The sequence below is a fragment of the Cyprinus carpio genome, chromosome B4, assembly GCF_018340385.1.
Source record: "Cyprinus carpio isolate SPL01 chromosome B4, ASM1834038v1, whole genome shotgun sequence".
In the NCBI taxonomy this organism is placed as follows: Eukaryota; Metazoa; Chordata; class Actinopteri; order Cypriniformes; family Cyprinidae; genus Cyprinus; species Cyprinus carpio.
The window spans coordinates 9056410-9067409 of NC_056600.1; the positions used below are offsets into that span (position 1 = coordinate 9056410).

The 11000-nt window shown below is 38.6% G+C and overlaps 4 long non-coding RNA genes across 4 annotated transcripts; all 4 read right to left on the minus strand.

Moving 5' to 3' along the window:
- Positions 1-1041: 1041 nt before the first annotated feature.
- Positions 1042-1720, minus strand: LOC122136989. Its single transcript, XR_006154490.1, has 3 exons — positions 1571-1720; positions 1286-1363; positions 1042-1094 (listed from the first exon to the last, which is right to left on the minus strand). It is a non-coding gene; the product is annotated as an uncharacterized LOC122136989 (long non-coding RNA).
- An 886-nt stretch (positions 1721-2606) lies between these two features.
- On the minus strand, positions 2607-3796 carry LOC122136986. Its single transcript, XR_006154487.1, has 3 exons — positions 3234-3796; positions 2841-3154; positions 2607-2757 (listed from the first exon to the last, which is right to left on the minus strand). It is a non-coding gene; the product is annotated as an uncharacterized LOC122136986 (long non-coding RNA).
- A 1637-nt stretch (positions 3797-5433) lies between these two features.
- LOC122136997 lies at positions 5434-7655 on the minus strand. The gene is made up of 3 exons (XR_006154499.1): positions 6514-7655; positions 5803-6111; positions 5434-5490 (listed from the first exon to the last, which is right to left on the minus strand). It is a non-coding gene; the product is annotated as an uncharacterized LOC122136997 (long non-coding RNA).
- Positions 7656-9401: 1746 nt separating this feature from the next.
- Positions 9402-10927, minus strand: LOC122136991. The gene is made up of 3 exons (XR_006154492.1): positions 10877-10927; positions 10739-10801; positions 9402-10186 (listed from the first exon to the last, which is right to left on the minus strand). It is a non-coding gene; the product is annotated as an uncharacterized LOC122136991 (long non-coding RNA).
- Positions 10928-11000: the final 73 nt, after the last annotated feature.

Consider the following 11000-nt stretch of genomic DNA (forward strand, 5'->3'; position numbering starts at 1 on the left):
TTCACATTTAAAAGCATTATAGGCAGAAATCCCTTTTTTGGGCCTATTAGCAAACACACAAGTATCCTCACATGAACCCATTCCTCTTTATGCCAATTTAAAAATAACTCACAGGAAGAGACACTCACTGACACACACACACACACACACACACACACATAAACATGCACCTGCAGCTCTGAGGTTTTCTGTCAGGAATTCTGTGGTTTGAAGCAGGAGGTTTAACAGGACTAATAATAGATGAACATCAACTGTCTGACAGACTCTTATTAATGCTATTAAATGAGATTGATGGCTCATGTCTCACCCCTCTGAGTGAAGTGATTGTGTCTGTGCTGAATCTCCTCATAAACGGCCTCAGACATCGTCCTGTGTCTCCTCTTAGAGAGAGCTGTGAGTGTAGACAGACAAACCTGCTGTCAGTTCACAACACATGACTGATCACACACTGAATAAGACAATATGACAGTCTCTGGATCTCTCCTACCTCTCCTCATCACTCTGTTCTGCTGAATCAGTATAAGCAGTGGCACTAAGAGCAGTAAGAGCACAACCCCCAGAACAATCACAAGTGCTGGAGGAGTCTGTGGAGGAGAGACTGATGTTGAGCGCACTGGAGGAGAAGCTGATGTTGTTGCAAGAGTAGTGGACACTGACAAATCTGGAAAAAATAAAAAAAATCAAAAATCAAAAACAGACACAAACACATACACAATAATGCAAATGATTAATTTAAACAAATATTATTAGCACTAAATGATCCAGAAATTTTGCCTGACCTACACAGTTGAGTGTAACAAACTTCTTGCGCGAGCAGTAAGTGTGGTTTTTCAGGGAGAGAGGACAGTCCCACAGGTGAATCTCATTCCCTCTGCATTGACCGTGGTTCATCCACACAACACCTTCACCAGCACCAAAGACTGAATTCCCATCAGCCCTCAGTGCTGCTCCACAACCCAGCTGCCTGCAGACCACCTGAGCATCGCTGATGTCCCACTGATCATCACAGACTGAGCCCCACACAGCGTTATGATACACCTCCAGCCTCCCAGAGCACCGGCCCTCCCCTCCACTCAGTCTGAGAGGAAGATGCTCTAAAACACATATCAAACAGCACTGAGCAGCTTCAGCAACTTTCACTACAAAACACACAATGAAACTGATCCGAGATGTCTTTAAATGTATGATTCAACCTCTTGTTTTTGTTTGAATGCACATATTTTAATAATTTATTTGCAAACAAAGTTTACATTAACTTAAATGTACATTTTGTGTCCAAACTTACTTGAACACTGTTTCTGTTGAGGAGATGGAAAGGCAAAACATGTCAGATGACTCCGAGGAGACTCATGATTCTCCTCCTCTAAGATTAAAACATGAAGAGAACATTAGGATACAAGACATCTCTCAATGAAACATTATCAATGTGAAAAAAAAAAACTTATAATTTAAGCATCATAAATCATTTTAGGCTCTCCATCAGCTCAGCTCAGTTTTATAAAGATATAAACATTGTGTATAAAAAACATGACTACAAAGACCATTTTACATGATTTAAATATCATCTCACTTGAGCAGGTGATTTTGGCCACTTCATCCTTATTACAATCATTCTGTCCCCAGGGTGAAGATGGACACTGCCACAGATTTGAATCATGTGGTCGACATGTAACTTTATCCAGCCAGTTACGAGCTGATTTCAGTCTTGATGTAGAAACACACAAATAATTTACAGTAGGTGCCACTCAGCATCTTATTGTAAAGAAAACTGTGTCTCTGTCCATCTGGTTCCAGCACACATTACCCCAGAATCCATTGTAGAAAACCTCCACATTCCCTTCACAGCCCTCAGTTAACCTGATCTCTTTAAATTCTAGATGGAAATGAAAAGAAAATGTCATTTTAAAGTGGCAAAAGTGAAAAATCTGGGCATTATGGATATGTTGTGAATGTGTTGCAAGTTTATTTCTAAACCCTTTACATAAATTTTAATTTGAATAATAAAAAAAAAAACTATATAACAGGATGTTTACCTGAGCACACGACTCCTACATCCTCCTTGTGCTGACAGTCATGTTTTCCCCAGCCTGGAGAAGAGCAGCTCCACAGGGACGTCTCATTCCCCTCACACTCCACCTCATCCAGCCATATGGGTCCAGAAGAACCAGGACCAAACCAGGCTGGTACCTGCTGGTTACTGAGGGCCACTCCACACCACTGCAGCTGTCTGCACACCACATGGGCATCTTTAATATCCCAGGAGTCATCACACACTGTCCCCCATGAGCCGCTGTGAAAAACCTCCAGCCTCCCTGCACAGTCTCCCCCAGAACCCACCAGCCTGATGGACCCACGACCTGATATTCAGAGACAGAAAAACACATTACTGATCACGAACAACTGAAGAATCTGCCCAGATGTTGTTGTTCTCACCAAGGCAGGTGATATACAGCTGTTGTGAGGAGCTGCAGTTGAGAGTTTGTGGAGAGCTGCAGTTCCCCAGATGAGCTTCACTCCCAGAGCACTGGAAGCCCGTCACACACTCATGACTGTGTTCAGGACTGGATAAAGAGGAGCCATAGAAGTTCAGCACAGAGCCACAGTCCAGCTGTCTGCAGACCACAGAGGATTCAGTGAGACTCCAGGAGTCCAGCAGAACTCTCCTCCAGACCTGATGGATGAAAACTTCCAGCTCCCCCTCACACTGTCTCTCTCCAGACAACCGCACCAGACCATCATGAGGAGCCAGAGAGGAATCTGAGTGAAAAATTTGGCATTTTATTAAGACACTGCAAGGTAATTTATGTAATTAACATATTTTGTTCAATAAAATCCCTCACCAGAGCAGATGACTCCAACATCTCGTCTGTGAGAACATTCAGCTCGACTCCATGAAGAGATGGAACATTCTGAGAGTTTTGTTCATTCCCGTCACAATCAAACACATCAGCCATATTTCACCACTTCCCCTTTCCAAACCAGTCTGATCCCACAACAGACAAAGCAATCCCACAATTCAGCTGTCTACAGAGGACACTGGCAGATCTCATATCCCAGCATGCATCACACACTGTGGCCCATTTACTGAAGTATTGACGTTCAACTCGACCAGAACAGATGTCAGGGCCATTAACCAGCCTGAGATTAGTATAACCTGGACAAAGAACAGAGATTATTTATACAGTATGAAACATGCAAAATAAATATATTGTAAAAAAAAAAAAAAAACCTACCAGAACATAACAGTCCAATGTCATTCTCATGGGTACAGTTGTGTTTGAGAGATGATAATGTTGGACAGAAAGATATATAAGATTCATTTCCTCTGCACTGAATCTCTTGTGTCCACATTTGAGTGTCTCCTTTGCCAAAAGCAGTTGCTCCCAGCACCTGTACAGGAGCCCCACAGTCCAGCTCTCTACACACAACCTCTGCATCCTGCTGGTCAAAGACAGCATCACACAATGTGTGCCATGTGTTCTCCTGAAGTATCTCTAATCTCCCAGAACACAGGTGAGATCCATTAACAAGCCTAGAATGTTTATGATCTATATATTACAAACACACACACAAATGTGGTTATTCAGAGTGATATGCCAAAATGTATATTTCATACAACATTTACTTTTCAAGTACTAAACCCAGAACTTCTTATGATGTATTTCCCGGTGCACAAAAATGAGTCTGGGAATGTGACGTGTCTACATCACAAATAAAAATCAGCATAACAAATATGTGATTTGCTAATTATTTCATTATTAAGATAAACATTTCCATTATTTATTTAACCTCACCAAAACAACAAATAAGAACAAACAAACCCACTTACCCACATGACTCCAGCATCATAACCATGACCACAGTTATGAACACCCCATCCTAATGATCCACAGTTCTTCAGTGTTGACTCTGATCCACTACAGGCCACATCATCCATCCAGATTTGTCCTGATCCTGGTCCAAAGTGTGCGTTACTCAGAAACTCTACAGCTTCTCCACAGTCCAGCTCTCTACACACTACTGCAGCATCAGTCATATCCCAGTCATCACTACACACTGTTCCCCACTGACCATCATGAAGTACCTCCACTCGACCTCTGCAGGGACTGTTACCACCAACCAACCTCACAGAATCTGTACATGAAAGAGAGAGAAAGGGATTTAACCCCAGTAGTAGAACAGAAGTTAAATACTAAGAAGGTAAATACTAAAATTATACATATTTTGAACTGGACAAATAAAAATGGGCAGAAGTATATTACAAATTAAATTCAAGAAAACAAATCATTTAGTTTATTACTGTTGTTGTGTCAAACTTTTTGCTTATGCACTCTTTCTGAAACGATGGCTTATTATCTCTAAACACTACACACAAACCCCAAAAGAGATACAACATTCAAAACAGCACACACCTTCTACAATTTCAAAACTATTTTAAGTCTTCTCAATAGTTTTTGCACCATAACTATACAAAACAAACAATCAAATCATTAAATTTTATACATGGCAACTACACACGGATGTGATAATAGTAAAATGCTGCACTTGATTGCTAGGGTGTTTTATAGGCAGTTGCTAAGCAGTAGCTAGGTTGTTCTGGGCAGTTGCTATCTTGTTGCTAGGTGGCTGATTATTACTATGAAGTTAGAGTTCTTAGCATGATTTAGCACTTAGCTAATCACTAATAGCATGTAGCTATTCACTGTTAGTATTTGTAGCATGCATGATGGAAGACTTGTTTGCTAGCATGAGTCAAAAGAGCAAAACCACCATGTTTCTATGACACTTCTATCCATCTATCTATCTTTTTTATCTGTTTAAATTGTACACTATAGGGTGGTTGCTAGGGTGCTGTAAATGTATTGGTCAGTAAGTAGGCTATTGGTCACTTGAAAACATAAGTCAAATGAGTGTTAGAGAGAGAGAGAGAGAGAGGGAGAGAGAGAGATTCAAATTCAAAAACACTCTGTCAACTCTGTCCTTTTTTTTTGTCCTATGTGCAAACGTTGTAGGTCCGATTGCTTAGAAAAGATACAGCACATCTCTCCTCAATGAGCTGGTCATTCATAGGTCTACGACAAATGGTTACGAGTTATGTGCCAAAGTTTTATGTGGAAGAAGAATAAGTATGCAGAGAATAGTGATGCTTTGCCTTTGGCAAGAAGAAATAAAGGTTAAATATTGACATTTTACCAGAACATATCAATCCCACACTGTTTTCTTGAGAGCACTGGATGTCATATGAAGTTGGACACAATCGAAAAGACAGCTCATTTCCTCTGCACTGAATCTCTTGTGTCCACATCTGAGCATCTCCTTTGTCAAAAGCAGCTGCTCCCAGCACCTGTACAGGAGCCCCACAGACCAGCTCTCTACACACAACCTCTGCATCCTGCTGGTCAAAGACAGCGTCACACACTGACATCCACGTCTGATCATGAAGTATCTCTAACCTCCCAGAGCAGCGAGAACCTCCAACCAGTCTGACTTCTGAACAAAAGAAAGAAAAAGGAACATTGGTAACGCAGATGAGAACCAGCAACAAGACTAGATATTCAGAAGGTTAAGGTTTTTAGTAATTTTACACAAATCAGAAGACCATCTGTAATTATGATATAGACATAAAACCTACAGCATGTTTATATATATTTTTTTTATAATGTCATAAAACAAAAAATAAAAACATTTTAAATAATAAAATAATTAAAGTCATAACATTCACTTAAAAACAACATTACATATATAAATGGATGAAAGTCTGATCAGTGATGCATTAACAGGGTGATGTATGGAGCACCTCACCTGAGCAGATGACTCCAGCATCTTCACCATGATCACAGTCACTTTCACCCCATCCTCCTGAACTACAGTTCTTCAGTGTTGACTCTGATCCACTACAGGCCACATCATCCATCCAGACTGGATCTGATCCTTCTCCAAAATGAGCATCACCCAGAGCTTGTACAGCCTCTCCACATCCAAGCTCTCTACACACCACTGCAGCTTCAGTCATATCCCAGTCATCATCACAACTGTTCCCCACTGACCATCATGAAGAACCTCCACTCGAACCAGCACAGCGACTGTGACCACCAACCAACCTCACAGAATCTGTACATGAAAGAGAGAGGTTTAGCCAATAGGAGTAGGACAGCCTACAATCATCTGTACAACATTGCAAAGTTGAAGAACATATATTCATATGATACAGAGAATACATAGTACATACACACAAAATATATTATTATTATCTGGACAACTAAAGCTGTAAAACAAACTGAGCACTCCTGTGAACAAGACAATTTGCCAAATCATCTTATTTATATTACACTCGTTGTCTGTACATGCATTAATAAATTCAAAAATATTACTGTTAATTAATAGTCTAGTGTCTCAAAATATATATTTCTAGATTGCATAGGCCTTTGTTTCTTGTGATATAAGGCCATTACAGATAAACTGTTCATTTAAACATGGATATTTTTTCTTCTTTACTATCTATTTTGTACTTACCAGATGTGGTTAGAGTTAATATGAAACAGAATAAAACTAGTGTCAAACATCCCTCCATCTTCTTCTGCTCGTCACACCGTGTGTTTAACTCTGTTAGCACAAGTTTCTCGTCTGCTCCTCAAACACACTGAAGAAACTGGCTCCTGTCAGCCCCCAAAGAGAGAGAGAGACTCACAGCTGCCAATGACACTCACTGTTACCTTATTAGACACAACAGAGGAAATCATCAAACACAATCAGTGACAAATCAGAAAGCAGCATTTTGATTTTCTCCATATATATCAATAAAGTGTGAGCGCTGATGAGCGGGACTCCTCCTCCAGCGTGAAGAGACACTTCACTGAGGACAGACTCGTGTCAGTCAGAAGTCAGTGTGGAGATAAAGTCACACTAAACTTAAAGCAGATTGATACAGAAACACTGCAGCTTATATTCAGCATCAAACCTGAACCTGAACACAGCAGATACAAGCTCTGATCACTGACTGCTCACTTACTGAAACTGTATTTTACACACAAATAATTTATATTTACTATGGTTATATAAATTATAATAAACTGAACATTTTAAAGTAATTCTTGGGACAAATGTGCATAATTTAAATGTATTTTAACCCTACTGTCATTATGTTCTAACCAAGAGCACAATGAACGTTATGTTAAAACATTATAAAATTAACTGGACAAATTGTGTACAACTATTTACGGCTCTTCAGACAAGATTTGTAAATAAACATTGGTTTCTATTCCAGATATTCATCTGATATTATATCAAAGACATTTGTGTCTGTAGATCTGTTTAACACTGTAATGTGTAATTCATCCAGCAGATGGTAGCAAAACACTTCTTATTGTAAAGAGGAGCAGACAAGAGTCTAGTCCTTGTGTCTCCACATGAAGGAACTTTTACTGCTGAGCATTTAAAAAAAAAAAAAAAAAAACACCTTTCTTGAGATTGTTTTTCACAGTTACATTACAGCTACAAATATTGTTTATTTCATGTAGAGCTCATTTCACAGCACATTCATTTTACTTTTTGTCTTCTGCTATAATATATTCTAATACACAGAGTGACAGAATGTTGTAAATACACTGTAGCAGTGAGAGCTGATATTTTCATTCAGTTTCATAACAATGGACTCTAAAGTAGGGTTACCAGACCTCCCCGTTCTACGGGGACAGTTTGGATTTTTGATGTCCTCAAATGAAAATGTCCTTGGAAATGTCTCTGATTTTCAGTACAGATACTCTGCAAAAAGCCTGAGCAATGTAGCCTGCTGACCAGGTGTGGATTTACCATTTTGGGGGCCCTATGTAATTTCAAGACCCCAGGTCCCCTCGGTACAAATCACGTTCCAGGAGAGGGGAGGGTGTAGTCCCACACACTTCTGTGGTGATTGAAACCACTACTGCTGCTGGTTACTGGAGAAATCATGTAATGATTATTTTCAGCAACAGAAAGAGCTGTGGGCAACATTTATTACTTGTTTATATGTTGCTACTTCAGCCATGAAGATCTAAAGCTTAGCTGTCCCATTCATTTATGGCCTGTACCAAATGGCACACTTCATGTGCACTTGCAGTCTTGCATGTCTAAATGCATTAAGGCATGAGTGGCTTATTAGATACAGTATTAGTGTTAACAGGCCGTTTAAGTGTTCAGTGAGTGTATACTGTAGATAACAAAATAGGAACACTGTCAAGAGGATACTTGCCTTCGATTAACCCTAAGGTTGTGGGTTCGAGTCTCGGGCCGGCAATACCACGACTGAGGTGCCCTTGAGCAAGGCACCGAACCCCCAACTGCTACCCGGGCGCCGCAGCATAAATGGCTGCCCACTGTTTCGGGTGTGCGTTCACGGTGTGTGTGTGCACTTTGGATGGGTTAAATGCAGAGCACGAATTCTGAGTAAAGGGTCACCATACTTGGCTGTATGTCACGTCGCTCACTTAACCAAAATGAAATCTGTAGCTACATAATGTTGTTTGTCAGCAATGAAGAAGCTCTCATAAAGTTGTTTGCATCTTTGAATAACTCTACAACTATAGATGAAATTGCCATGGCGTCACACAACAGGCCACTGCGCTTGTTTTATATTGATGAATATGACATGAACTGAACTGGGGTTCTAATGTTCTGTTGTTAAGCATTGTTGAGTCATAATATATTGTTATATTATAATGTTATATTATTATTAGTGCTTTCAAACGATTAATCGTGATTAACTGCATCCAAAATAAAAGTATTTGTTTACATAATGTGTATACAGTGTACATTTATTACGTATGTGTATAAATACAAACACATGCATGTTTATATATTAAATATATTTATATATTATATAAAATATAAGAGACAATTGAGTGATTGTGCTCTATAAGGTAAGATCATACATTTGATTTCAATGTTTGTATAATGTCTTATTGAAACACACAAAAACAGTTGTCTGCTTTTTTTTTTTTTATTGCTATTAAACAAGGTCAAAAAACAAACAATTTTATAAAGGCATATCAATTTTGATACAAAAAAAATTAGGATTTGAGATTTGACTTATCAATAACTACCACCTAAACCTTGTTCAGATTTGTTGAAACGAGGCAGTGGATGAGATCATTGAGCCAATTCTTTGTTTGACTCCTCCACATCATCATAATCTGTTTAAAAAAAAACAAACAAACAAAAAAAAAAACCTTTAATTATGTTAAATGCTGCAATCGGATAAATATTTTAAATCTAAATTGTTTATATATATATATATATATATATAAATAAAGATGTTATTATAATGAGAACAAAAGGGTTATAGTAACTTACCCACCAGGTTTCTCACATCTTCACTGACACTCATGACATCATCATACTCCTCCTGAACTCCCTCTGATCAAAAATGACATAAAAACTTCTCACATAAGTTTATAAAACACTTTATCATTTGAAGGATCCTTTTTCCCCTCAGTGACTGGATTACACAGAACACATGTCTTATCCTCATGTAAATATAACGGGTCTTTGAGACTTACTAGCCAAAATTAATGTCATTAATATTAGCTATAATAAGTTGAATAGGTAGCTATGGAAATAAACAATACAGGCTAGTTAAATCACAGAAGTCTAAATTCGGCTACAGGAGCTGGTGGTCAGTAACAACACAGAAACATGAATTTAAATTTGGTGCAGGTACCATGTATTGAAAAGTGATTAAACAAAATATTTACAACCAAAAATAATGAAGGGAAAAAAAAAAACAGGAAAAACCCAAAATATTTACAGACTGCAGTTGAACCAGTTATAATTGAGTGCACTCTGAGGTTATTGTTCAAGTAAGATATGATAATAGAAATTACAGCAAATACCACACACAAGAAAAAAAAAGGGGGAAAAAAAAACTGTCCCAGTGACGTTTGGTTTCTTCAAGACCAACGCGACAACCCACAAGGGTTTTATGAGAGTTTATATTGATAAGTCCATAGGTTATTGTTCATCAAGGGAAAGGATGTGCATATGGGGGAAGCGCTAGTCTATGGAGAAGTGTGTGGGGGACAGGCTGCAGACAACCTTCCTACCAGACCAGTAGGACGGCTGTTCAGTGGATGCTGCGTGGATGGTAGGCTCCTAGCCGTAGTAATTCAACTCACCATCATTCATCTCCAGACAGAGAAAGAGAGAACCTGGCCTGTAGTGCAACAACAGGACCAGTAAATAACAGGGCTAAGTTGGAACTAAGTTTGCATTAAACTTTAGCTAATTCCACACTCAAATATAATTTCCATGTGTACACAATTCTAAATCATTACAAAATAATCAATAAATGTACAAACTACAAATAATAAACATTAAGTGCTTGACAACAGTCAAAAGTGCAATATTAAAGTTGTATTGCCTTCACAAAATTCAAATAAATAATCCAACAGTACTGTAATCTGATTTCCTTAGTGCATGTAAACACACTTAGTGCAAACAAATCTATTTGTAAACTAAATAAATAAATAAATAAATAAATAAATAAAATAAATAAATAATAAAAAATAAATAAATAAATAAAAATAAATACATACATACATACATACATACATACATGGCAGACTTCAAAACAGCATAAAATAAATCCAAACCATGTTTAAAGCAGCCAAAGCCAATGTTAAGGCTAACACTAATGCTAATGTTCAGCGCTGCTGACTTAATATGTTAGCCTCCAGCATATAGTTCATTCATTCAGATGACTCACCAGTTCCTCTATGTAAACATAACCTGATGGCGGCGACGAATTCCCTGCAGCCAGTAAGTTGTTCTAAAAAGTTACAATGATATGCTTAACTTAAAGCATGCATCGAGCACAAGAGTGAATAGTTTGTACGACATAAACCTGTCCAAAGCTGTCGATAGGCTTCCCCACACCTCTGAATGGGGAAGACGCATAGGGGAAGAGGGGGAAGACGCCGCAGTCCGGTTAAACGCTCGTGCTCAAATACGCGATTGGCTAAGCACAG